The 27,273-nt window shown below is 39.7% G+C and overlaps 1 long non-coding RNA gene across 1 annotated transcript in view; it reads left to right on the top strand.

Moving 5' to 3' along the window:
• LOC133606401 (uncharacterized) overlaps positions 1–27,273 on the top strand; it is a 153,092-nt gene that overhangs the window by 73,057 nt on the left and 52,762 nt on the right. The window lies entirely within an intron of this gene.

Here is a 27,273-nt window from a genome sequence, read left to right on the forward strand (position 1 = left end):
AATCAAAATCTACAGAGGACTGTAGTTCTCCAGAATACACAAAATAAGACTAACAGTGAGGGCAGAAGTCTGCCCCTCGTTCTGTAGCGTTCATGAAAGGTGGCCCTCAAAACAATTTAGATAAATATCCCTTTTTTAAAGGGGAACTGAACTATTTTTGGAATTTTGCCTATAGTTCAAAATCATAATGAAAGACATGAGGACGGAAGTATTTTTTTAAAGTGTATTCTAGCTCGTAAATCAACGTAAATAAAAGTCTGCTAAGAGCAGACCCAATGGGAGGTCCTCTATTCCGCCCATAAAACCCAATTAAAAAAACATCCAAAAAGCGCCAACAATACTCCATTTACATTTTGTAGCTTGAATACTGATCAAGTATTAGTGATATTGTTATTATAAGCGTTAACGCTCGCTATGTTTACATCATTGAGTGGTAAGCTGTTTCCTCGCTTCCTTGCTGGTAGTTTATTCTAGGTCATAAATCATGCCTCTCACCTAGATAGTAGGACGAGGCCTTATTCCGTCCGACAAGTTGGTACACTTTGACAGCCAATTTAGACCCGTGATTGGCGAGATACACAAAAAGACACCTGGTTCCTCACCCCTTTTATTCGTTAGGATTATGAGTCACAGACATCTAAATGGGAATATATGAACATCCTAGTAGTCGGCATCCAAATGACAGCAGACAGTGTACGGCAAGTGACTATTTATTATGTTTGTTTGCTCTCATAATGTGTACAGTGAGTTTTAAATGGTATTTAGTTGGGGAAAAAAGCGAACGTTGTGGTACGTTTTTGAAATTTTCGCACCACGTTTTCTTAAAATACCTAAATATTAAATGTTATTATAAATGTGCTCGTTACTACATTACATATAAACCTACCTCATGTATATAAAACCCTAATAGAGGTGTTTGGAAGTTTTTTTAGGGGTTCTATAGGCAGAATTGAACAGCTTCAATAGGCTCCATTGTAAGCAGACTTTGATCGCATTTATTTAATTTTATGGAACGCATAAAACATAAAAAAAACATGTGTTCTTGGATAGTGAATGATAGGCAAAATTCCAAACAAAGTGCAGACACCCTTTAAGCATTCACACATAGCACCAACATTTTGAAACAAGGTTGAGGTGGTAGAAGAAAGATAAAATTATAGTCAATCTGTCGCAGCATTGGAGAAAGTTGTGTACAAGTTTTACTTTTGCATCTCATTGCATTTGACTGGTGTGTTCAAAGCCCTTTAAAGTTAGAAACAGAGGCTTTGCAAATGTTTAAAGACAGGGGAGACTAAACTCCCAATAGATGCACAAACAATATATCCATGATAATAAAGATGTATTATTATAATTATTATTCACTGATTACCCTACAGTATGTTTATCAGTTATCAGTTAACCATATTTAAGTGAATTACAGCAAGTTATATGATACTTAAAAATTAAAATAGTTTAATTTGTTCTGAAATCGACAGTGCGCCTTATAACATGGTGCGCCTTATGTACAATCAAATTTGTAGTTGTGCTTCCTGACTGATTTAATGTGATACATGGTGTAATGATAATTTAAGTTCTCATGTGTCCAGGGACGTATTTCCTGAGTTTAAAAACATAATATGAATTTAAAAAAGAAAAAGAAAAAAAGATTTAGTGACGATAAAAAATATTGATGTAATCTTAGTAGTATCGACAAGATACGCTCTTGTACTTGGTATCATTGCAGTGAATGTCAGGTGTAGATCCACCCATGGCATTTGTATAAATTGTGACGCCGGTGAGCTACTGTATCCTCCCACAGTGTGTAGTTAAACATGTTTAGCTATTCCTCGTCCTGCAGGGATGATACTTGTAAAAAACTCACTTAATTTGTCGCCATGGAGGCGAGGATTAGTGATTTAGAAGTAACTAAAACACTGCCGATTGCGGATGGACATTAGCCGCCAACGAGCTAACAATGTTTTAAAGCACCTCTTCCTGAGGGCGTTTCAGTGTTATATCTTCACCTTTGTCGTTAGTTTTTAAGCCAAAATGCGTCCATTCTCCCTTTTCTGTCTACACACCGTGTCTGCTTGTAAGTACTCCGTGATTTTGCGCTGCCGAACATGCTCCTCTGCTCGTAAAAACCAGCAATGTCACGACGTGACGACGATGCGCCGTCATGCCTGTGAAAAAATAAAATAAAATATGGCCAAACAGAGTGTAGTACTGTTTTTTATTCATTAGTACCACGATACTATACTAGTACCGGTATACCGTACAACCCGAGTATAGACCTAGCTGAATATTCTTCTGCCTTACAATTAAGGCTCCTAGCAAACCGATCGTAACACTTGTATGTGTTTTAGGGGTTTGTTCTTTGCTTTTTTATTATTATCCTGCAGTATTTGTGTGATTGCAACATTTTCCTGTTGTACTGTGTGTGTTTTCTGTTTTTCTGTTTTTAGTATGGGTCAGCTTGGGCATATTTGCATATTTAACCCTGTTCAACAAGCCGCGGGACACAAATGCCCTGTGGGCCACCCTTTGGACACCTGGTTGTTATTAAGCTAATTTGTTTTCCAGGGACTATAAGCAACATGAAGGTTACAAGGGGACAAAGGCAGAGCCCCTTGGTGATATCATCCCAGTGACAAGCCATTCCACCTTTAATTCCAAGAAGTTTCTCAACACACTTTTTTTCCTTTACTCCTGCCTTGTCTTGATCTTAAAATCAATAAATGCTTCATTTACCATGGACGTTTCCAGCGCACATTTAGTTCCTGGCTGAGCCATTGGCTCCTGTGCAAAATTCAACTGATGTTTGCCGGCTTTAAATTGGATTTTGTCTGGAGTCGACAACGCTGTCAAGCTTAGTGCCGAATTTGGGAGGATACCCTTAGTCCTGTTGTCACCCTTGCACCTCTTCTCTGACTCTTTCCCAGGATGGACTCTCGGCCTGCGTGCCTATGAACCCAAGAAGCCAAATGTCACTTTTGGTGTTCCTCTACTGTTTTAAACAAAAATATAAACACAAAACTTTCCTTTTGCATTAATTCTTTTTAAGCGGAACCCAAATATATAGCACGGTTTCTATGTACACAAAAGGCCTATTCCTCTCAAATAGGGATGTCCGATAATGTCTTTTTGCCGATATCCGATATTCCGATATTGTCCAACTCTTTAATTACCGATACCGATATCAACCGATATATACAGTCGTGGAATTAACACATTATTATGCCTAATTTGGACAAACAGGTATGGTGAAGATAAGGTACTTTTAAAAAAAAATTAATAAAATAAAATAAGATAAATAAATTAAAAACATTTTCTTGAATAAAAAAGAAAGTAAAACAATATAAAAACAGTTACATAGAAACTAGTAATTAATGAAAATGATTACAATTAACTGTTAAAGGTTAGTACTATTAGTGGACCAGCAGCACACACAATCATGTGTGCTTAAGGACTGTATCCCTTGCAGACTGTATTGATATATATTGATACATAATGTAGGAACCAGAATATTAATAACAGAAAGAAACAACCCTTTTGTGTGAATGAGTTTGAATGAGTGTAAATGGGGGAGGGAGTTTTTTTGGGTTGGTGCACTAATTGTAAGTGTATCTTGTGTTTTTTATGTTGATTTAATAAAAAAAACAAAAAAAAACAAAAAAAAACAACAATACCGATAATAAAAAAAACGATACCGATAATTTTCAATATTACATTTTAACGCATATATCGGCCGATGATATCGGCCTGCCGATATTATCGGACATCTCTACTCTCAAATATAGTTGAAAATCTGTCTAAATCCGTGTCAGTGAGCACTTCCCCATTTGCCGATATACAGTGCATCCAGAATTAAAGTGGAATAACTATTTTGGAATAAGGCTGTAACATAACATGTAGAAAAAGTGAAGTGCTGTGAATACTTTCCGGATGCACTGTAGTCTACGTGGGACCACACTAGCCCAAGACCTTCACATTCAGCATCTTCACTTCCAAAATAAGCCACCTCGGCAGCTGCTTTGTCGTTCTCATCGGGGCTCCACCTGACTAAAGTTCATCGTTGTAATCAACTTCGGTGGACATATTACCACATTCCATGGCATCTGGCACTTTGGAGAGGTGTTCTCTTCATGGATGAATCCAGGTGTGGAGGTCTTCCTCCCTCCGGGTTCCATGGACCACCAAGAATTGACATGACGGCGAGCAGTTTGTGACTTCGTTTTATTATTTCAATAAACCTCCGTCTCTCGTCGGGATGCTTTTCAGCTCCGCCTCCAACTACTCGCTCTGCCGTTTGCTTTTCAGCTTCACGTCGTCTTCTTCTCGCTCTCTGTTGCTGCCGCTCTGCATCGACTGGCTTTCCAACTCCTTCTCTCTCCTCCTCCTCTGCTGCTGCCCTTTTACATACTGACAGGTGATTATAGAATTGCACCCAGGTGGGCGATCCACGCACCTGACGTCCATTTCGAAGCCGGTTCCGGCGCGCCCCGCCTCGCTGCCGGTCCGCTGGCCACACCTCCTCACACCAGGTTTTTACTGCTCATAGTAGACAGTGTGTTTGACAATAAACACAGGCTATTGATGGCATTTTGAATGCACAGAGATACAATGACAAAATGTCCCAATGTTGTGCCATTTGGCCATGCATGGCCCAATGTTGCATTGATCTGTGCACAATTTCTGACGGTTAAAAACAACCCAGTTCTTGAATGTTGGGATGCTCTGGATCGGCGTATACAAAAAAGGACAATTTAGATGGGACGTGTTGGTACAGTATTATTGTGCGTCGATTTTCATCAGAACTTTGCTCCCTGGCAACCTTGTCGCCTGGCAACACGAGCAAGGTTCACCAAAGGAAGAGAGAGAGAGCGAGAGCTTCTCCTGAATGTCTTCTTTTGGTTCTTAATATTTACTTTGTGTTGACTCCATTCGCAGCCTCAGTAATTCACAGAAGTACAGTTTGTGGTCTGTGTGTTAGAGTAGGCCAGCCCCGCCCCCCGTTCCCCCAACCCATCATTTAAAGCTATAGGACTTGAAGCGTAGCGTCTTTTTAGAGCTACTCCGCAGAGCTACAATTACACATTGATGCCTGCTCACTGCTGGGCAATCAACACTCTATTAGGCTGATGCACATATGTGCTGACACACACACACACACACACACACACACACACACACACACACACACGCACGCACGCACGCACACACACAAACCCTTCTTTCCCAGCAACTACAACTATGGAGGGAACACAAATCTCGATTGACTGCTGCTGTTTTTTCGTCTTATAATTTTTCTTTATTTGCCCTTAAACTCATACCACATTTCTACACCTAAAGGAACATTTTTTTCACAATTTCTTGATGATCTTGTAATTCTCTGCCTGAGGTTCAGAATGGATGTGTTATTCATGGCCAAAGGGGTTTTCTATCATAATGAGGGGAAAATCTGCCACACGTCGGTGACACACACACGTGGGCAAACTAATACTATTTAGGGCACACAGTCAAAACAAGAAAGATTATTGTGCATATGTTGTATTTTTGTCCACTGTGGTTGACAGCTAAAATTGAAGATGCATCAGAGTTCACTGCTAAAACCAGTTGACTCCTACAGACACATCACAGTGGAAGCTGTCATTCCAATTATGTTGACATGCTGACCCACTAACACACAACATCCTATCTCCACTACACATGCTATCTGTCCGCAAAACACACACACCAGATTCACAGCAACACACCCTGTGCAGCAAGGTGTAAAACACTCGCCGCCTCATCAAGACTCCTATCATGTTGACTCCGACATTACCGTACGTGGCACGACACTTCAAAGCGGTGTCTCGCTCGCCCATATTGTGTTGTATTATTGATCCCGCCACAATCACACTATTCCAACTCTCCAAACGCCACATAAATCTCTTTGAACATCCATCTTGCCACTCTGCTTGTTGTTTTTTATGATTATTGCATTCTATTGCATTGCCCTGCCTGTTGTGATCACTGTTTGTTTGTGCCTGCCATTGTGTACACCAGACAGGCATACCTGTGTTTGTTTGTTTGATAGGTTGTTTTAAAAAAATATTCATAACAGAAAATGTATAGGTGATTATAGTGTGGAATATAGCCTAGTCTACCCACAAAAAGCATTGACTAAAAAATGTTAAACCCCAGCATGTTTGGGATGCCAAATGTAAAAATGCAATTAAGCATTTCTAGCACATTTTAAATATTTTGCACACTTTTCTCAATTATAGAATTTTTCTCACATTTAGTTAATGTTTTTCACATTTGAGATAGAAATTAAATATAATTCAGATTTAATAATGAGCAGCCACCCCCAAGTGGTAGAAAATGGATGGATGGATGGATTTAGAGTTTGATTTAAAATTTACATTGAAATTTAACATTTAGTGTAAAAGCCTCAACATTTTTTTTCAATTAAATTCCGAATGTGCATTCAAGAGAGTGTATTATGAAAATTGTCGAGCAGATCGTCCGCCATTTTATTAGGCAAACGAGCAGGGTAGAGCGGGGTACAACGTATTCCCTTGCTCTGAGCGCAGTGTAAAATGAAACTATGCGCACTATGTATGTATGTACTATGTACCCTAGTTTTAAAATAATGAGATTTATTTAACAGGAAAACATAGAAGTGGAACATAAACATGTATTTGACGCTCAAAACTTACTATTACACCTCCCGCCACCTGAACAGTTTTTTCCCCTCGGCCATCAGACACATGAACAATAACAAGATCTGATAGCTCAGTTACAGCTCATGTTATTCTATTCTGTGTTATATGTGTTTTATGTTGCACGATTGCGCCAAGTAAAATTCCTAGTTTGTGAACCCGTTCTCAAACAATGGCAATAAAAACTCTTCTGATTCTGATACAGTACAGGCCAAAAGTTTGGACACACCTTCTCATTTCAATCCGTTTTCTTTATTTTCATGACTATTTACATTGTAGATTGTCACTGAAGGCATCAAAACTATGACACGTGAAATGAAAACCATTTTAGGTGACTACCTCTTGAAGCTCATCGAGAGAATGCCAAGAGTGTGCGAAAAAGTAATCAGAGCATAGGGTGGCTATTTTGAAGAAACTACAATATAAAACATGTTTTCAGTTATTTCACCTTTTTTTGTTAAGTACATAACTCCACATGTGTTCATTCATAGTTTTGATGCCTTCAGTGACAATCTACAATATAAATAGTCATGAAAATAAAGAAAACACATTGAATGAGAAGGTGTGTCAAAAATTTTGGCCTATATACACAAAGTTGTATACATAAATTGTTGGCAATTTGGAGTGCATAACTTAGAGGAATCATATTTGTATTATTATGTTCAATAACATTGTAACTATTTTCTGTTCCATCAGTAAAATGTAATGAGTACATTTTATAATGAAGGTCTACCATTTATTTAGATAATTGTGGCAACAATAAAATATCACTGATCTATAGTTTGCTAAAAAAGAAAAAAGAACACTCTACGCCAGTGGTTCTTAACCTTGTTGGAGGTACTGAACCCCACCGGTTTCATATGCACATTCACCGAACCCTTCGTTAGTGAAAAATAAAATGTTTTTTTTTTCAAATTCAAGACAATCAATCAATCAATCAATCAATGTTTATTTATATAGCCCTAAATCACAAGTGTCTCAAAGGGCAAAGACAAAGTTATATGTTTTTTTACTGGTGCTCAAAATGAACCATGCATGAACATCACCTTGTTCAAAGAACAAAACCAACACAGTGCATGAACTCACAACAAATTACACACCTGAAAACCAGTGTGACTTCTGCTGTTGCCGTATCCATAATACGACGATAGGGAGATGTTTTTATTTACACGATGAGTGGGTGTGTCTTGACCTCTGTGGCGGAGGCTCCACTGAACCCCTGAGGCCGACTCACTGAACCCCTAGGGTTCGATCGAACCCAGGTTAAAGGCCTACTGAAACCCACTACTACCGACCAAGCAGTCTGATAGTTTATATATCAATGATGAAATCTTAACATTGCAACACATGCCAATACGGCCGGGTTAGCTTACTAAAGTGCAATTTTAAATTTTGCGCGAAATATCCTGCTGAAAACGTCTCGGTATGATGACGTCTGCGCGTGACGTCACGCATTGTACAGGACATTTTGGGACAGCATGGTGGCCAGCTATTAAGTCGTCTGTTTTCATCGCAAAATTCCACAGTATTCTGGACATCTGTGTTGGTGAATCTTTTGCAATTTGTTCAATGAACAATGGAGACAGCAAAAAAGAAAGCTGTAGGAGGGAAGCGGTGTATTGCGGCCGACTTCAGCAACACAAACACGGCCGGTGTTTCATTGTTTACATTCCCGAAAGATGACAGTTAATCTTTAACATTGGCCTGTGGAGAACTGGGAAAACAGAGACTCTTACCAGGAGGACTTTGAGTTGGATACGCAGACACGGTACCGTGAGTACGCTTCCAAACATTTGATCGCTTGCCCGTACGTGCGTGCCGCTATGTGCATGTCACGTATGTTACTTTGGGGACTTTGGGGAAATATATGTGCTATATGAACTTTGGGGAGGTGAACGGTACTTTGGGCTGTGGGATTGAGTGTGCTGTGCAGGTGTTTGAGTTGTATTGGCGGGTTATATGGATGGGAGGGGGGAGGTGTTTGTTATGCGGGATTAATTTGTGGCATATTAAATATAAGCCTGGTTGTGTTGTGGCTAATAGAGTATATATATGTCTTGTGTTTATTTACTGTTTTAGTCATTCCCAGCTGAATATCAGGTCCCACTCGCCTCTCACAGCATCTTCCCTTTCTGAATTGCTCCCACTGCCCTCTAGTCCTTAACTCTCAATTTCCTCATCCACAAATCTTTCATCCTCGCTCAAATTAATGCGGAAATCGTCGCTTTCTCGGTCCGAATCGCTCTCGCTGCTGGTGGCCATGATTGTAAACAATGTGCGGATGTGAGGAGCTCCACAACCTGTGACGTCACGCTACTCATCTGCTACTTCCGGTACATGCAAGGCTTTTTTATCAGCGACCAAAAGTTGCGAACTTTATCGTCGATGTTCTCTACTAAATCCTTTCAGCAAAAATATGGCAATATCGCGAAATGATCAAGTATGACACATAGAATGGACCTGCTATCCCCGTTTAAATAAGAAAATCGCATTTCAGTAGGCCTTTAAGAACCACTGCTCTACGCTCTTGTACAGTGCATGTAAATTCTGTGTGCGTGTTTATGGTCATATGAAGAAATAAACTAGTTTTATTCTATATTATGTATAGCTACACTCTGTGTGCATAACAATTGGTGTCTTCTTGGCCACTGCCTCGTGTAAATACGGCAACCAGTGTTATAAAGTCATGTATATATGTTTCACATGGCTGTCTTTCTTTGTTTGTAAGCTTGAAAAATGACAAATATGCTCTTTTGGGTCATCAAAACGTGCAATTAATAGCTAAACAGTGTGGCAAGGACATCATAAAGTGCACTGTACCGGTATCTCGCTTATTATATTGGTAGGTAAAATCACGGCATCATGGTGTACTACAAAAGTAGTTAGTTTTTAAGTAAGTATTTTTCCAACATGTTGTCATGATGGAAGCGACCTTGCTCCTGCTCTACCATCTTTAATACTAACAGTAATTCATTACAGTATGAGTTATTTCGAAATATTAGCTTTGGCCTACTTACTGTGGCGTAGATGTCTCAAAGGTTAGTCTGCAGATGGCACTTAAAGTTGGTTGTATTTTTCCTGGAGAAAATGGAGCCACAAGGTTTGCAAGTTGTTTTGTTGTCTACCGCGGCAAAAGGAGAAGTGCGTCCATATGTTTTCTTTTCTCTTTCTTCCCAGTGTAGGAAACATATTGTGTTGGCGTCTTTTAATGCGTCTTGTTTTCCGGGTGAAAAAATCAAAACAGTGTCCATGTTAAAGACGCTAGTTCTGATTGGATACCCTTTGTGCTTTTCCACCCGACCCTCTCCCACATGGAACTGAGATTGGCTATTTTCTCCAACCCACCTACAGATTAAATTAAATATGATTGGATTTCGTCGATCAATCTTTTCGTCTTGTTTTTTTATTCTTTGACTAAATTGTCAATTCATTTCGTCATTATTTTAGTCAACGTGCTTTTGTTTTAATTCGTTATCGTCTTAATTTCGTCAAGGGAAAATAGGTCGAAGAGGAACATTTTAGTCAACAAAATTAACACTGGCTGGTGATAAACCAGTTTTGTGACCCTATTGTTATGATCCGTTGCCTGGATCATAGATTGTTTACCTTTTATGTCACTTTTTGGCTTAATTCTGTTTCAGCACCCCTGTTTTGTGTCTCCTTGGTTGCCATGGTTATTTATTAGTGTCACCTGCCTCTGATTAGTGTTCGGGACGCTCACCTGTTCCTGGGCACTAATCAGAGAGCTATTTAGTTCTGCCTTTTCGCCTCGCTCATCCTGATGCTTTTGTTTGCTCTCATGCTGCTGTTACGTGTATTCCTTGTGTTTCTTGCGCTAAGTTCCGCCTCAGTTCAGTTCAGTTTATTTCGAACAAGCATATGATGCAATGTAATGCGTCACACAATTCCAGTTGTTTCATTACAGCACGTCCGAAAAGGAGTAGGAAGAAGCAGACCTTATTTAATCCTACCCCTTTTCATATCACAGCAATCTTATCCAATCTTGTTCCCTGTAACAGAACAGTGAACAAACAAATAATATACCATAGTAAGCAAACAAATATTAAATACATAAATAATCTTTGTCTCAATAAAATAAAAGGGTTCAAGATGTTAATCATAATTCTTGTTCTGTGTACTTTGTGAACACCTGTAGTTAGAACAGTCTCCTAAACTGAATCATATTGGTGCTTTGTTTCATTTCTTTGGTTAATCCATTCCATAATTGAATTCCACATACTGATATGCTAAAGCTTCTAAGTGTTGTACAAGCATAAAGAAGTTTTAAATTAGATTTTCCTCTAAGGTTATATTTCTCTTTTGTTGAGAAGAATTGTTGTACATTCTTGGATAGCAGGTTATAGTTGCTTTACACATAATTTTAGCTGTTTTCAAATGCACCAAATCGTTGAATTTCAATAATTGTGATTTAATAAATAAAAGTTTTGTACGTTCTCTATATCAAACATTATGTATTTTTCTAATTAATCTTTTTTGTAATACAGTTAGTGAATGAAGCGCATATTTGCAGTTGTTTCCCAATATTTCTACACAATAACTCAGATATGGTAACACTAGTGAGCAGTAGAGAATATGAAGTGATTTTTGGTCTAGAACATGGTTTGCCTTATTCATTATTGACGTGTGTAGTTTACTATTAAAGAACCTGTCATTCTGCCGCTTCCTGGAAAGACAACTTCCGGCATCAACATGCCACGACCACGTTACACCTATCTGCTTAAATACACTTTGTTATGTATACAAATCTTGTGAAATAGTGCGTACATACAGTATATACAACATGTATGCTAACGTGTGCAATAACACTTGCACACCCACGTGCGTGTGTGCACAATAAGTGCAATAGGACAATGTGCAATTTACACCAGCACTTTACAAACTTGTGAATTAGCACTTTGAAACGAGCAATGTGCAGTTCTTTTCTTGTATATCTTCACAGTCAAGCACTCTTGCACTTAAATCCAACTTTCTATGGTCATTTATTTGCTGGTCTGTCATTAGTACTTTAGTTTATTGTAAAAAAAAAAAAAAAATTAGTCCTCCTGTACTTTCTATTATTGTTGTTTTATTGTCATATATGGCCTTGTTGTCCTGTTGTTTGGTGCTGTCTTGTTCTGTTTGGCATTAATTGGTGCATGGAAGAAAGATGGACATTAGCCACGGTATACAATCTTGCATATCTAAACTTTTGTGTTCATCAATATGTTCTGTCCCTGTTTTAAAAATAATGTCAAAGTCAAGAAGCAGAAAGGGAATGAAATGGCAATGCAAACAAATGTTTAATAATCCAGGAAGGATTGGAAAAGAGAAAATGGGACTGGGTGAAGGGACCAGTTCCACAGAAACAAAGCATTGAATAAAAACCACAAAAAGAACAAAGTAAAAAAGTGAACATTACAACAAAAATTCTCATGGTCTACAAGCATGGAGGAACACAAAGGAAATAACCAGCAACAAACAGGTGCATACAATCAGTACAAGTGGAGGACATTGATTGCAGCCAGGTGTGCTCAGACAATTCCGCCTTCCTCCATTGCCATGACAACTAGAGAGTCGAGCGAAAACAGATCGGCAGAGCATTGTGGCAAAGGAAAAGCAAGCAGGTAAAAACAGGATTGTAACAGTCTTGGCGTCATTAATGCTGAGTGAGCACTTTACTCATCCACAACAGAGGTTCTATTACCGCTGCTTGCTGCAATATACAAAGAGTGCTATCTTTCCCTTTTTAACTTCTAATGCACTCCAAAATCATTGCTACAGTTAAATTAAATCATTTGAAATGGACAAGCGGTAGGAAACGGATGGATGGAAACTTAAATGTACCTGTTTTTAAAGTGGTGAATTAAAGCAAGTGTAAAATTGCTTGCAGTGTGCTTTTGACTGTATTAGAAGAGAAAAAAAGTACATATGTGACACATCGAATTAGACATCATCCCAAATCAAATCTCTATATTTTCCAGAAAGCTGACATTTTTCCCATTTGTTTACCCGCCTGCATCGTCACCAGCTTCAAATTAAAGTCCCTCATTCTTCACAGTGGTCCACTATAAATATGAAAGAGGTTGTTGTTTGAACCTCCTACTTGTTTCTCTGCTTGGCGGCGCTCACGCAGCTTTCTTTTGACATTTAACCGTTGCCTCGTGGTCCACAACGCGCTGTGATTTCTCCTCACTCGACGGCCACGCCTGATGTGACATATGATAATGACTTTTTTGCGCAGTGTTCCCTCCCGTGACATATGTCTCTGTCACGCAGAGATAAATGCAAAAGCTCCCTCGGCCGGATTGATTTTTTTTTTTTTTTTATTCAGTGATTTCTCAGATGAAGAGAGAACACAAAGCTGCACCCATTTTGAAATACAAACAACGCGAGTGTTTTTCTTGCCAGTGAGCTGCAACAAGCAGTTCATTTTTAACCACTATACCCATTTAAAGTGATCGTGATCGATTGGGAAATACAATGATGCTCCTCTCAGTACTGTCATAACATTTAATTGAAGCTCCATTTGCAAAAGACTCCAATCAATCATGGTGCACGGCCACCTTTTATAAAATACACTTGCCCAGTAGCATCTAAACATTTATATAAAATGACAGCATATCAGTCTCTGGCTTCATGTCTTTTAGGAATATTCATTTACACAACAAGCAGTGCTTGATGCCAACATAAAATAACATTCATGAGACTTGGCTGACATTTACCGCCCTCATGCAGCGGGGAGAGCACATTACAGCCACCTGAAATGGCTGGGGAGCGACCCTGTGCACCCCCTGAGTGCCGAGGGCTCACGGGTGACAAATATCCACCAGCCCACTCGAGGGTGATGTGCGTGATAGGGAGAAGAAGAGCATCCACACTAGTGATGTCCTCGCCAAGACTCATGCAGTGGCTGGGATGCTTGGTCGCCATGGTGATTGCATGGGGCTGCTTGACTGGCTCATGACCACCCAGTCATGAAGTTACATCAAATTGGTTCATGTATTATGTATAGAGCACATGTACTGTTACCAGAAACCGGTGACTTGTCATTTTATTTTGTGTGAGCGCATGCATGCGCAACATTTTTGATGAATAACTTCCGCTCCTCTCGGATAATTTCATAAATAAAGTGTGTTCTCCGATATTCCCATGTCCGGTGACCTACAGGAAAGAAGGGGTTCACATGGCCCAATTCCTGGGTGGATCTCGCGTGAGAGAAAGAGGGGGTTTAATCATTTAGCTAAGCAGTCTGCTGAAAATGATGGAAAATGCCACTTTACATAGCAAATGACACTGTGGTCAAAGTTGGAATTGCCAAAAAACACATTTTAAGATATTTAACACTCTGCTGCACTCCTGATTTGTCACGTTTCATGTGTCAGGTAAACCGTATGGAGTCATATGAATTTCTTCCCTACTGTACAACATTGAACAAGCTCATCCTATTGTGATGGGGAACTGATCATTTCAACGCGTTAATCATTACATAAAATCTTTAATTAATAATAATAATCTTTTAATTATTACACATTAAAACTCTAAAACTGCAAGGGGTGCTCAGCTTCCCATAAAACTGGGGTCTCAGACTCAATTTACCAAGAGCCCGCTGGAGGTAGAGTCTGGGCGGGGCTGTGCCATGCAAGATAAACACTTCAGAATCATGTTTTAATCACCTGACTAAATTTGTTAACTACTTCTACCAGCATTTATAGTGATCCTGAGCTATGGTATGCCTACGTCTTTATAAATGCAACATTTTATGTACAAATTTTATTTTTCGACACTGTTTATTTCCCCAGCAGACCCTTCCATTTGCTTGAAGGGGAACTGCACTTTTTTGGAATTGTGCCAATCATTCACAATCCCTATAAGATAAGGACACACATGTTTAGTTTTTTAATGCATTCTAACTTAAAATATGAGGCGGCTAACAATGCAACTAATGGGAGCTCATCTAATCAGCCAACAATACTCCATTTACATCTCGTGGCCTTAATATTAACCAAGTATTAGCGATATAGTTATTATAAGCACTAACGCAGACAATCTATTTTTAGAGGCGTATTAATGAAAGAGAGCAAACTTGCTCATGCTGCTATATTGACTCACTTAGCCGGTGACCTGCTGCTACTGCTGCTTCACCTCTGAGTTGGTATAAGTTAATTTTACATCATATATAAATAAATAAATCATGCCTTTCACCTGGATATTAAAAGGTTGTGGCCTTTTTGACATCCAACTCATATCTGGAGTTGGCGAGAAAGACACGGAAAGACGTTTGTTTGCAGCACATTTTCTTTTAAACCTTTGTGAGGATTATGATTAATTCTTCACCAAAACGGGAAGATACAAACATCCCATCAGCCTGCATCTCAGTAGGAGCAGACACTGTACAGTAAGTGATGTTATGGTCGTAGTTTGTACAGTATATCTTGTTCAGCACTTAGCAATACTGCTGTATGATTTTTAGTGTTTCACTAGTGCTTAATCTGTTTAACACTTAGCTTCTAAAACTTGAAAATCATCCTAATATTCAGGCTGAAAAATAAAAAATTCTGTATTTTAATTTGTCCCGAAGTAGTCTTTTTTTTGTCTCTCGCAAAGTCTGTCATGATTAGTAGGTTTATTGTTGTTGAAGGGAAAAGCAAACGTCTTGATGCGTTTGTGAAATTAATGTGCCGCCGTATGTTTATAATAGGCAAAGGTAAATATTACATGTTATTAAGAATGTGCCTGTTATTACATGTGTGAGTATATAAAATGATGATGGAGTTGTTTAGATGTTTTTTACAGCGCTGTATAGGCGGAATACAGCGACTCCCATTAGCTACATTGTTAGCTGATGCTTGCTAACGTTTATTTAGGATTTAGTGCGTGAAATGCATAAAAGAACATATATGTTCTTGTCTTACTTAAGGATTGCGGATAGGCAAAATTCCTAAAAAAGTGCAGTTCACCTTTTAAAATAAGTTTCTTTTTGTGTTGCCCAATGTGGGCACAGTTATTAATGTCTTCATGAGGTTATGCTACCCTTGCTGTTAGTTTGTCTGTCAGTTCATCAGCAATATAACTAAAATTTCAGAAAATGTTTGAAATTGGATAAGGAACAACTGATTAGTTTTTAGGCTGATCCAGAACAATTCTATTATATCACCTTATGTTTATATTACGAGTTTCAATTTCTGTTACGCTTTGTGTCCATTTTTTTGTTTTCTTCTGGCGCACTTTATGACCGCATTGCATGTTGTGATATTAATATGTAAACAAAAGTAGTGAGTGAGTGTGGCAGCCTTCTTTTCTTCAGTGGTGATCTTACAAGATTTTCAGGTATACAAATATAATCTATAAAAATAACAGTTTCAGTCAGATTTGTACTTTGCATGATCATAATGTAGTATGATTCTTTACTGTTCTCATGCGAGATGTAACAGCTAGCCTAAACTTGTTTCTTCAAAGATTCCTCCAATGAACAGGCGATGTGCCGTGCTTGGTAGAACTATTTCATTGAAGAAAAGGTGCAATGAAACATGCAATGAAGCATGTACATTGGTAAGTACCACAGCTAAACTAACAAATATACAGTAAAATCAGTGGCGGGCCGTGCGTTTCACACCTAGGCCTTCAATGAGGTCCGACTTCAATGATTACCTCTCAAAATACCATAATTTATGTCCCCACATGACCATTGATGGAGAAATACTATACAGAAACACATTTACGCTCTACTGGGCATTGAATCACCACCAACAGTGTACAAAACGGGTTATTTTCTGGCGCATTTAAAAATCAATAAACCCGCATCAGCAATTAAAACATATATTATGTGGTACTGTCAAAATTAAAATTCCAAAAAACATATTAAACGTGAAAAAATTAAGAAATAAAATATCGGAACTCACAATCTGTAGAACCCATTCGAGCTTCCGGGGTTGGCCGACATCGTCTCACAAGATGTAGTTTCTCTTTAAATATCCTTCTTGAAAATGGCCTTGCAAATGTATGTGTTGTCTTGTCTAATCATAAAAGATGCAGACGAGGCGTGTTGGTTGAGTTCTTAAAGTTTACTCCACAAGGTGCTCATCAAAAACATCCTGCTGCCAGCACTACTGTGGCATGCTGGGTAATGGCATTCTTATGTTACCTAGCTCATAACATCACAATATATATCTGCCTTAGACCATCTCAAAGACCTTACTGACAACAACTCGTAATCGGATTGGCTATCGCAACTGTCTGTCAACTGTATGTGCACGGACGCCTGCATTGTTGATTCTGAAGGCTTTGGGCAGATTTGGTACATCATGGCAACATAAACTAGCTGAATTCTGATTGGATAAAAACTATAACCTTAAAAACTATAGTGCTGGAAGGAGCATAATATGACATGAAGAGAATATGAATATTTTTTAGATATTTAGGAAAAGTAAATTAAAAAATTGGTTTATCTTTAATTATGATCATGATTTCTGCTTATATTAGGCCAGCAGATAAGGCCTTGAGTAAAATATATCCATAACATTTTGCGGTTAACAATCAACATACTGCTCTTTCTGAACGTATTCAACTAAATGCACTTACTTGCAATGTCACACAAAAGGAGCAACAGTCTCTCAACAAAATGGCTGTCTACAGGATGTTGTAGACAGTTTCTGTAAAGCAGGACGTGCCAAAATATAAGGCTTGACTTCAAAATAAATTCAGCCAACTGATTTCTGTAATCTCTTATAATAAAGATTCACTTTGAGCACGAGCCACTTGAAACCGATGAGTGCGGCCGTAGAACTTGAAATCTTAAATTTTCAATGGCTTCTATTACTGTATAGCTTCATGGTGCACAGAGAATAATATAATGTCAGTAAGTTAGAATAGAATAGAAAGTACTTCATTGATCCCTGGGGGAAATTCAGCACCACAGTTCGCTCACAATAAACACTTAGGTATTTTTTACATGTGAATAATATAAATACAGTCTATTATACAGCATTATTCACATGTGAATAATATAAATACAGTCTATTATACATCTAAGTACAATCAAAAAGTTGTTGTTGTTGGCAGCTACAGGGAAAGGGGTAATCAATATCTGAATTGATATTGCAAAATGTAAAAGATATCGATCCAAAATCAATCAAATCGATTGTCACCCAGGCCCACCGACGGGCTAGTGACACAACGCTGTGTTGCACTTTCAAAATGAATGAACGTAAGTTAAAGGTTTCAAAATCAAATATTTACACGTCGTTACTACGTCTATGCGCAAAAGGCTAGGTGTAAGTGCGCAAATTTGAGGAACCGTTAAATCCTTGTTGATTTCCAGATACATTCCAGTTCATGGTAGCAATAAGAAAACTGGTCCTACATTAGCAAACCCTCATGCACTCACATCTTGTGGCATGCCATACAACCCTTGTGCCTCGTCTTCTAGATTAAACCCCAAAAGACAATCCAATTTATTAAAGTTCATCATAGCAGGAAGAAAAACTGCCATTACAGATGCAAATCCTCAAGCACTCAGATCTCAGCCCTCATCTTCATTTCTAGCCTGTGCACCCCTCTGCCGCCTCTTCAACCCTCATTTTTTTTAGCCCCTCCGCCCCACAGGGAAGATTCAGACAGAGTGAGATACCGCCTTGCCAGCATATGTCTTTTGCAATCAATTGATGCCAAAGGGCTCCTACTCTCTCTCTCTTTTCTCTCTCTGTCTCTTGGCCGCCATTGCTAAATAATACTGCACCACAGAGGCCGCCCTGGCTCTCCTTCTCATTACGCTCCCAAGAAGCATTTGTCAGAAAACGAGCTGTAATTGTGCTTGTTTTAATGTGCGCATTGACGAATGAGATAAAGCAGGCCGTCGCGGTGCCTGTCACATATACGTGCGGTGCAGAGCTAGTAGAGCAGTGTTTGATGCTGATGCCGCCTTTCATTTCGCTTTCTTTTTTCGGAATGTTTGGAGGGAGCTTTCATGTGCAAACAGTCACTGGTGTGTCGAGCGCCGAGCTCAAAAAGTAAAGTCAGTTTAGATATGCGAGTGTGGCAGCGAACATCAGAAAGAGGCGTCTGAAGTGCTTCTGGCGTCTCCTTAAGTGTTTTGTTTTCAAGAAAAAGAGTGTTGTAATGACGGCGGGCCCATTGTGACATCTGTGCCACCCACCCACAGCGTGTCACCAGAATTCTCCTTCTGTTTCCTTATTTTCCAGCGACAAAAAATGCCACTTAGAGCGTGTCGACAAGAACAGAAGAAGGCGCATAAGTCCTTCTCTGCAGCTGTACTCATACCGGGGATGCACGTCATGGCTTTTACCGATTTCTTGATGCAGGCTCATCGATTTATGTGGGAGGGAAACCAAAAAAATTAACATTGCTGTCATGTTTGCAAGCAAATAAAATGCACACAAACATGGCTGCACTTGCATAGTAATTGCTTTCCCTAACACTCTCTATAAATACGCACACACACAACATTGTTACTAACTGGTCAAATAAAGAGCAGGACGGACTGATGGACTGTCTTCATTATGTTTCAGTCATTTTGGAGACCACAGGGAGGAGACATGGTGGTTTTGAATAAGCATCATCCATTCTCACTGCTGCTTTTAAGTCCCCTTTGTTTCCGTTGTCCTTTAAGTGCAGGCTGCAGTATTATGCTGCTCACATTGAGACATTATTCTCTTCCTATCAATTAGTGTCATGATGAGAATTGCAAAGGGCAGCAAAAGCACACCTCTCCACTTCAACCTGTCATCTTTTATGGATGACGGCCATATGTTGCTCAGAAGGGCTGAGCTTTGGTCTCCTTCCTGAATCTTGGCAAAACTTGAAACGATCCTGTGTGCCTTGTTCTAAAATACTGATAGAAGCTAGATGTCGCTATAAAGATGTTTGCCTGGACGACTTTCTATGCTCATTATGTTACATTTAAAGCAGGGGTGTCAAACATACGGCCCGAGGGCCGGACCAGGCCCGCGAACAGGTTTTATCTGGCCCGCGGGATGAGTTTGCTAAGTATAAAAATTAACCTGAATTTTGGAATGAAATAAACTGCTGTTCTAAATGTGTCTACTGGATGTCGCAATAGCAATTATTTGTATCTTTGTAGATGATGCTACATATGTACAAAATAAACCACATGATGTTAGTACATCAGTCCAAGAAAATGATCAAACTACATAAATAAAACACTGCAAAATGATTTTGATATAGTTGTTTTATCTTGATAGATTGAAAATTAACACCAATGAGTTGACTGACGAACATTATCACGTAATTTATTCAGAACAAAAAATAAGGACAAATAAAAATAGAATACTCTTAACCGCAACATGTAAGTGTAAAAAAAAACCCAACAACATTAGGATTTGTACAATTTCAGAATGTGCTTGTTCTTTTTTTAAACAAAAAAACAATCTAAAGTTGTTTTTATTTTTAAGTTATCGCCCACCTGGGAGTAGATTTTTCTCCATGTGGCCCCCGATCTAAAATGAGTTTGACACCCCTGATTTAAAAGGTACTTGTTTCTATCTTGACAGGACAAAATTATTGTATTGCTCTTTTTTTGGAAAAATATTGGTGTCGTTATGAGAGGTCCTAAAAGATAAGGAAGATGTTAATTTACGAAGAACAAAACTCCTTATAAAGGGCCCCTCTAATGCTGACAACATTAAAATTAAGATGATGTCACCAGGTCACCCTCCACCCCAAAATAGACACACTAATGATTGTAGGATTATTCTCTAATAAGTTTCAACACATTTTGGAACGCCCACTTCTATCTCCAATATGTGGGCGGGGCATTCATTAGCCTGCTGGCGTCACTTACAGAAGACTAGAGGCAATTTCATATTGTGTAGAATGTGATTTTGTAGCATCTTAATCCTGTAATACAATATGTTTGTAAAGAAAAAAATATATAGATATTACTGTCAGATGCATTGTTAAAGGTTGTGGCAATAAAACAAACACAAAAATTGGGTCAGCCTGCATACATTTCCAAATGATGGGAATATGAGGAAAGTGTGGACTTCTCCAGTTAAATTGACTGATTGGAATGGACCAAGTGAGAGGGGTGTCATTTGCAGCAATCATTTCAATTGCTTTCGGCTGGAGGCCACATGGAAGACCTGGGACACGTCGGAGAGACTATGTTTCCCAGCTGGCCTGGGAACGCCTCGGAATCCCTCAGGAAGAGATGGACGAAGTAACTGCGACCCAACTTCGGACAAGCGGAAGAAAATGGATGGATGGATGGATGACATTTTAATTATTCTGACTTTGAAGTAGCAGGGTTTTGGTCGCGTTTGGCTGGAAAAAATTCACAAGACTCACTTTACAATACCGAAAATCCGCTGCACCCTAGAAAGGATAAAGACTGAGTCAGAACTTGCGAGAAAAACAGAACTAAGACACGTTGCTCAAAAACTAGAGAAAAAGAAGGCAAACTGCTAGTGTTCTATTTTGCGTTCTTTTCTACAGTTTGCCTCAAGCTGCTCGAGGAATGCTGAAAGAGCACGGTGTTCTGCTGCTTCACCGCTTCCGGCAAGGGCCAAGTCTAAAATTGTCCTCCTGGTCCCGGCCTCAGGCCCAAAACAGTACAGTTAAAGTCCGCAATTCGGGGGTAATTGGCCTTCTTAAGCTTATTTGTCGGGGGAATCCGTATGCAAAATGTCCAACTGAGGACTTGGGGATGGCGTGGCTCGGTTGGTAGAGCGGCCGTGCCAGCAACTTTGATCCCCAGCTTCTGCCATCATAGTCACGTCTGTTGTGTCCTCGACACTTCACCCTTGCTCCTGATGGGTCGTGGTTAGGGCCTTGCATGGCAGCTCCCGCCATCAGCGTGTGAACGGGTGAATGTGGAAATAGTGTCGAAGCACTTTGAGTACCCCGAAGTTGGAAAAGCGCTATACAAGTATAACCCATTTAACTTGAGTCATAGCTACCCTGACTTGATGTTTGTCCAAACTTGTGTAAAATTCAATAACATAAAACACTTTTAGAATATGTTATTACTTTATTGCAACAATGTTAACCATATTAGTTTTGAAGTAATTATGGACCAGGATGACCAAAACATGCAATGAAGTGATCAGAATAATAGTTTCTTATGTTTTATCCACACCGTCAATGCAGGAAAATGGGCTCCAGTTCTGTAGATGACGTCACACCAAGGGGGGCGGCATATCGAGTCTGCCGTTGGAAAGGAGACGTTAAGTACAGTCAGCTATCTATTGTTTACTCAAAAAGTAATTCATATTATTACAAGTTACTTCCAGATTCATTTTCAATAACAAGAAATATGTAAAAAGAACATATTACTGAAATTGTGGTACTTTTAGTCTCTGAGTTGTACAGTATTGGAAGTGAGTTGTCAAATATCTAGCCATGATGCTGGAATTGAGACGGATTAAAAGAGCTTTTCGTAAGCCCTACTGAGAACACACCGCTTTGGGTGTGTGTAGCTTTAATGCTCATGAGCTGTATTTGTCCACACCTTTCTCCAACAGTGTGTCTCGAGGAAGCACCATTGTACTTTTTTTCAAAGATGTACTGTAACTTTGCAAAATACCATACTTCACATTCAACAACGTAAACTTTAGCATAGCTGTTTGAGCTACAATGCTAACAATACACTTACATTTTACAAAGCTCATATCTGGAGCTGACTGGCATAGTGGGCAAAGCTCCAGGATTTATTTTAAGATGTGTAGTGACGCCTTTTTGCTCTTTAAAAAAAGATACACAATAAAGTGATGTGCGTATACACAGAGCTAACTAACTCATCTAACAATGGGCGGTTCAAGGGGAGGTTTTTTTGTCTTCATGACATGCAACATTAGAACGCCTCTTCTGTCAGAAGTAGGGTAAACAAGCGAGGAAGGTAATAGCTACTCCCACGTTTGGTGCTCATAAACACTCCAGTGACACATATTCTGGTTGGAACAACATTAAAAATTCATTTTTGCATTGTCGAGGACTTTTAATTAATTCATCAAAAGGTGTCTCTAAATACTTAGAGCCCATCCAGGGAAAAATGTGTGTGCACTGCAATGGATTATTCCAGAATGGCGGTAAACTGAATCCTTTGCAGGTGCAGTTGCCGACATTTTGACAAGATTACCTCAACGCGCAATTCACTTAGTGGCGTACTCGAGTTGCCGCTTAGCCCTCCAGGCTGTCCGTAATCACCACAGATGGCTCTGTGAGATGTGCACAGAAAAGCTTGGAGTGAAAGCCTGAGCTTGGTCAGTGAAATACAAAGTTGAATACATTCCCTCTATACAGCCAATACAATGGGACTCCTGGAATGGTTTAGCATCCTCACAATTTAAGGTTTAGAGACATGAGGTGGGCTGACTTTTTCCTGTTAAAATGTATTTTAAAAAGGACCCAGCATGGATTAAGTGAGGCATCAGTTTGTTGTGAGATCAAAGCATCTCTTCCCCCCTCCCGTGTGTTGATCTAGCTTAGTCCGGATAGACCTATTTAGTCCCAAAAATGTCCTAGGGCCCCTTTCTCACTTTGCTGCATTTGACTTCGGTCACGTAACACTGCTGCAGTTTATATTTCTCTATTGCGCCCCTCCAAAATGTCCCCGTTTGACTGCTTCCACATCAGTAGGAGACACACCTCTTGTAACAGTGCTTTTATTTTAAAATAATGTCATTGTGCGTCATCAGTCGGTGAATCTTGAATACCTATTCAAGGAAAAGTCAACTTACCCATGTATCATTTACCCTCTGATTTGTGATAATACCATCCGAATAAATGAATACTACACTTTGATTTTTCAAAGAAATAAACCTTTTTTGTATGGACAATCATGCATGTCCTATCAAGTTGGCATCTCTTAGTAACAAGAAGAACAAGGTGGCCCAGCACTCATTAGTTGGCTCGCATAGACAGGGCCAGCCTCAAAGGATTTGAACCGCACCAAAGTGAGTATCTTTTTAAAATTGCACTGGATTTCATTAGACTTTGCAAGTCCATTTTTGGCCTCCTATTTCCCCGCTGGGCTCTTCTGGACACTCCGATTCAAACGAACTGGGATGTCAATTCTGGAAGCCTTTGAGTTAAGTGCATGGAGAAAATCAATGCCACTGCAGTATCCTTGGTCCCAGGGTCTAACGTCTAATGCCAGAGGGCACTGAGGCAATCCACAACATCACTTTCGGGTGGCACTTTAATGAGCGTGTTCCTCATTAGGCTCTTCCCTGAAGAATGTCGGGTTAGCACTGGGTAGTTTTTTGACTGACGGATTTCTGTTCAAAACAGAAAAATATAATAGTCAGGCAGTTCTATTGGATGTATGCCAGCTAAATGTTTGAATGGCTTATCTAAAATTAATTTCATTCCCTGTAATATTTTGAATCTCTTCAGGTGCACGCATGCCAGACATTTCGAAATATGATTTGAATTGCCCCAGGTTTTAATGCTGGGGATGACAGGCTTTGGAGAGCATGGGAGGTTCATCAACAGTGCAGCAGGTTCAGCTTTGGGTGAAGCCAACGTTATGAAGAACAGGCCGTCACTCGCCGTGCTTTCCTTAATCATCGTGTTTCGTACAGCTTTAATAATCCATTTGGAAATCCGAGGGAACCACAGGTGTCTCCGCTCACTACTAAAACGCCACTTAGGGTGCATTTGCAGCCTCGACTGGGCCGCTTGAAATTGTCTAACGGCAGAAAATTGCACTGCACTTTGCGGCATCAGCAATTCAATGAGATCCGATGATAGGAACAGTGAGGCAGTTAGCCAAAAGATTCCAAAGTGAAACCTGGCTAATCTCGTTTCATCTTGTTAATAAACAGCACACCTTGCCACATGCTGTTGAGAGATTTTGACTGAACTTTGTTAAATTAGCATCTCTGACCAAGGACAGAAGCCCATAATGCTATCCAACATTTTGTGCATGAATGCTATTAACTGAATAATAGTGAGGAAGCAAGTATACCACACATGTGCGACATGATTAGTATAAAACTTCCATTGCAAAATTCTATGAGGCATCTTTCAACACAGAGGTAGTTATTTAACAAAAACGTCCAAAAGTGGTCTTTATATGTATATATATATATATATATATATATATAAAAAAATCACAATTTGAAAAATATGTTACTTCCTGCAAGAACATTGATCTTGCGTTTGCAATGACGTTTGGTTACATTTTAGTGGAAGCGGATCAACTGAGATTTGCTTCAAATTGTCTGAACTACACCCTCGCAGATAACACTTTTTAACATACAGCATCTCACAAATGTGAGTACACCATACATTTCCTCTACCATTTTTATTACAGTGAATCTTTTCAAGGGACAATATACAATATAATATACAATACAATATAGAAAGTGAAGGTGGATGTACTTTAGAGTAGTCAGTGTAGAGCTTGTAAAGCAGTGTTGATTCCCTTGAATTAAGTCACACAAAGGTGTTATTATATATATAGTTGGCAACACAAGTGAGTCGCAAGATACTTTCTGGGTTGCAATCATAAGGATGGTAAACATTCAATATGGCTATTGTTTATTTACCTTTGACCTAAAAGCCGCCCCCTCTCATATGGATGGCAAACATTCAATATAACTATTGTTTATTTACTTTTAGCAGCACAGATGTGAGTGTATTTAAAAGAATTAAGGTCTGCTCTACTAAGATCCAAATAACAAGTGCTTAATAGCGTGTGCAAACTATAAAATTCTGTGTACTATAGTGGGCGTGTTGCGAGTGATCTACGAACACTGTGTTGCAGATCACCCTATTTAAACGTGTATTTTACGAGAACAAAGTGGTTGTCACAATGGAGACAGTCATTTCCCTCAACATTGATGTTATCATGCTCCTCCTGCATGTGGTGTTTTGCTTTGTTTTTAAACATGCAGCAGACAACAACTTTATATAAAATTATTATTATTATCATTATCATTTCATAGGAACTCTGAAATGACTTTTACTAAAGTCTCCTACTGGAAGCATTTCTACAGACAAGAACAGTGAATGAATGCAACATTTCCACTCGTTTTCAATTGACTTCTTGCTTGTTTGACTCTTGTTTGCCCACCATGTGCTTGAGTCCGACCACACTTGCAACCCAGCAATGCCGTCTTTCTGATAGTCAGGCATGGTAGTGCAAGATTCATGGGGTGGAGCTGCGGCTCTATGAGGGAAACACATGCGACTTTGTGAAGCTGAGCATGGTGACCTCCGTTGGGAAATTCCAAGATGACAAGTGCCTTGATGAAGAAGCTGAAGGCAAAGTGACCAAGTGAACCTCCAGTCCATTCCTTAGTAGAAGACAAGAAGGTGTAGCAGCGCGAGGTGTCTAACATCCAGTGATTTCATCATGGAGCATGGCAGAGGATTTCATTAACAACTCGTGTAGATCTTTGGCATGCTCAATTCCATGTCAAAGAGGACCAAATCAGTTTTAGATCCTCACAGTAAATATTCACACCAAATATACACTTTAGACATGTTAAACATAAGTGGGCTTACTTGTGTCGCAGATACTTACAGTAAACAATGACTGTGTTGACTCGTTATTAGTGCTTAATAAATATCTACTTCTGCTATACACTGACTACTGTAAGTTTAAATACATGTTTAATGTTTATATTTCTATGTTGTTGTCCCTTGAGAAGAAATTATGTGATTTATATTAAAGTCATGGAAAACCACTTCCGGACAGTTTCAAAGCGTTTCTGGACCACCATCCGCCACCCCAGAAAGGGGAAGCAGTGCACTGTCAACACCGTGTATAGTGAGGATGGTGTTCTGCTGACCTGGACTGCGGATGTTGTGGATCGGTGGAGGGAATACTTCGAATACCTCCTCAATCCCACCAACACGTCTTCCTATGAGGAAGCAGTGCCTGGGGAATCTGTGGTGGGCTCTCCTATTTCTGGGGCTGAGGTTGCCGAGGTAGTCAAAAAGCTCCTTGGTGGTGATGTTCCTTAATGCTGTGGAGCTGTCTTGGTTGACAAGACTCTGCAACATTGCATGGACATCGGGTGCGGTGCCTCTGGATTGGCAGACTGGGGTGGTGGTTCCTCTCTTTAAGAAGGGGAACCGGAGGGTGTGTTCCAACTATCAAGGGATCACGCTCCTCAGCCTTCCCGGTAAGGTCTATTCAGGTGTACTGGAGAGGTGGCTACGCCAGATAGCCGAACCTCGGATTCAGGAGGAACAGTGTGGTTTTCATCCTGGTTGTGGAACTGTGGACCAGCCCTGTACTCTAGGCAGGGTCCTTGAGGGTGCATGGGAGTTTGCCCAACCAGTCTACATGTGCTTTGTGGACTTGGAGAAGGCATTCGACCGTGTCCCCCGGGAAGTCCTGTGGGGAGTGCTCAGAGAGTATGGTGTATGGGACTGTCTGATTGTGGCGTTCCGCTCTCTGTATGATCAGTGTCAGAGGTTGGTCCGCATTGCCGGCAGTAAGTCGGATACGTTTCCAGTGAGGGTTGGACTCCGCCAAGGCTGCCCTTTGTCACCGATTATGTTCATAACTTTGATGGACAGAATTTTTAGACACAGTCAGGGCGTTGAGGGGATCCGGTTTGGTGGCTGCAGGATTAGGTCTCTGCTTTTTGCAGAT

This window comes from Nerophis lumbriciformis, linkage group LG05, assembly GCF_033978685.3.
Source record: "Nerophis lumbriciformis linkage group LG05, RoL_Nlum_v2.1, whole genome shotgun sequence".
In the NCBI taxonomy this organism is placed as follows: Eukaryota; Metazoa; Chordata; class Actinopteri; order Syngnathiformes; family Syngnathidae; genus Nerophis; species Nerophis lumbriciformis.